This window comes from Trachurus japonicus, unplaced genomic scaffold (genome assembly GCF_045865225.1).
Source record: "Trachurus japonicus isolate A0001 unplaced genomic scaffold, Traja_1.0 AP029741.1".
NCBI lineage: Eukaryota > Metazoa > Chordata > Actinopteri > Carangiformes > Carangidae > Trachurus > Trachurus japonicus.
This window is the reverse complement of record NW_028219874.1, coordinates 36,168-38,277: the sequence shown is the minus strand read 5'-3', so window position 1 is coordinate 38,277 and position 2,110 is coordinate 36,168. Positions and strand designations below refer to the sequence as shown.

At 38.0% G+C, this 2,110-nt stretch overlaps 1 long non-coding RNA gene across 1 annotated transcript; it reads right to left on the bottom strand.

Moving 5' to 3' along the window:
* Positions 1 to 801: 801 nt before the first annotated feature.
* Positions 802 to 1,885, bottom strand: LOC146960972 (uncharacterized). The gene is made up of 3 exons (XR_015035323.1): positions 1,814 to 1,885; positions 970 to 1,025; positions 802 to 821 (listed from the first exon to the last, which is right to left on the bottom strand). It is a non-coding gene; the product is annotated as an uncharacterized LOC146960972 (long non-coding RNA).
* Positions 1,886 to 2,110: the final 225 nt, after the last annotated feature.

The following is a 2,110-nucleotide window of genomic DNA, read 5'->3' as shown; positions in this document are numbered from 1 at the left end:
CTTTGCCTTGACGGACATTATCCACGACATACCAGGGCTGACGTCATCCTAATCATTTACTAGCAGCAGTTTCTCAAATTTGAGGCGGAGTGGCCGTCCTGTTTACCGCGGAGATTTTGTGTGCGGTCATGTGACTGCCTGGCTCTGTCTGATTGGTTACACGGAGGCAAAGTCGCGAGTGGCTACATCTGATTGGTGAAACGCAGTCATGTGACAGAGGCTCGGAAGTATCTCCATTAAAACATAAACAAATTGCACATTGGATCGATAAGAAAAAGTAGCGAGTAGCGACCGGAATGTAGCTCAATGTAACGGAGTAAAAGTACCGCTTCTTCTGAAGAAATATACTCAAGTAAAAGTAACAAGTATGCTGCATTGAAACTACTCTTAGAAGTACAATTTATCCAAAAAGTTACTCAAGTAAATGTAACGGAGTAAATGTAGCGCGTTACTACCCACCTCTGGTGCTATGGTACCATACCATGGGGTTACCAGCCAGTAGCTACCCTTGCTACTGGCATGCTGCACAAATAAATGTCTTCTTTTTTCCTCTGCCTGGCTTCTTTGTACATGTGCTATGGTACCATACCATGGGGTTACCAGCCAGTAGCTACCCTTGCTACTGGCATGCTGCACAAATAAATGTCTTCTTTTTTCCTCTGCCTGGCTTCTTTGTACATGTGCTATGGTACCATGGGGTTACCAGCCAGTAGCTACCCTTGCTACTGGCATGCTGCACAAATAAATGTCTTCTTTTTTCCTCTGCCTGGCTTCTTTGTACATGTGCTATGGTACCACCGTGGGCACATGTCACAGCCAATCTGAAATTATTAGACATTTACAATATTAAACACTAAAATGTATTTTGCTTTGTGTATTCATTTTTTTCATGACATTTGAAATGATGTTTAGACAAAAAAACAAACAAAAAAAAAGCTTAAGAAGGACAAAGAAAACATAAGCAGTTACCCAATTGGTGTCCCCATCCAGCTCCCCACAGATGTGACAGAGGTTTGACAAGTCATCTGCAAAAACATGGAATAAACATAATTTTCTTAACTATGAGTAATGTTTGTCAGAGCAAATGAGCCTAATATATGTTCATTTTAAAATGTAAGAAAAAAGAATAACCTGTGTTCTCATGAAGAGAGACTGCAATGCCCTCTCTTATATGGTTGACACCTGTAGTGGAGTTGTCAAACTGCAAGGGCAGTCCACCCAAGATGCACTCAGCAAACTGTGAATAAAAGATGCAAGAATGTATTTATCATGGGAAGGAACAGTAATCCTAAAATAATTATTTGAATGTCATTGAACTGTACAATGCCCAACATCAACATTAGCTTTAATCTTTGTGTAATTTTAATTAATTAAAGCAACCCAGTGCATGTAAAATTTGACTGCCATAACATTCTTAACTATTTTACATTTTTTCTTCCTCTGTATAACCCTACTTTAGAGTGATACTCTTAGCTGTACTGACAAAAACGATCATTGCACCTGTTCAGTGCAATTTTTTAATGAATTTACTTGTAATGCCTTTGCATCCATGCATGGTTATTAAACAAGTTTTTGTGTAACATCAAACACTTAAGGCAAAGTTCAGAGTTTATAACATCTAATCAATGATGGAGTTAATGTGAGTTGTACATGTTAGAACTTTCAGACGTCTCTAGTAAATGTTGACTACATCAAATCATCAATAGCCATGTGCACATTATCAATTAAACTTGCTATTTTGATGACCCAAGAGCTTTTACTGCTTGTGATTAAACATTCAAATTCTTATAGTATGCTTAATCATACTGTATACCTTCAATGCATAGGCCCCACAGGACGTTGCATCATTTTGGATTGGGTGGGGCATGGTCTCACATGCCCATCTTGAGGGATTTAGCCCCCTGTGTCTCATGAATGATCTAAAAGACAAATACATATAATATGTAGTAAAAATTGGTGCAACGTTACTTGAAAAGTCTTTTGATACAATGAACATTTTAAATGTCCATTGCATCAATGTCATTAAAAATTTGATAACACCAAAATATGCAAAGTTTCTTACAGTTTCAAACCACATTTTTGTTGGAATACAGCACTGTGTCGTAAGTCT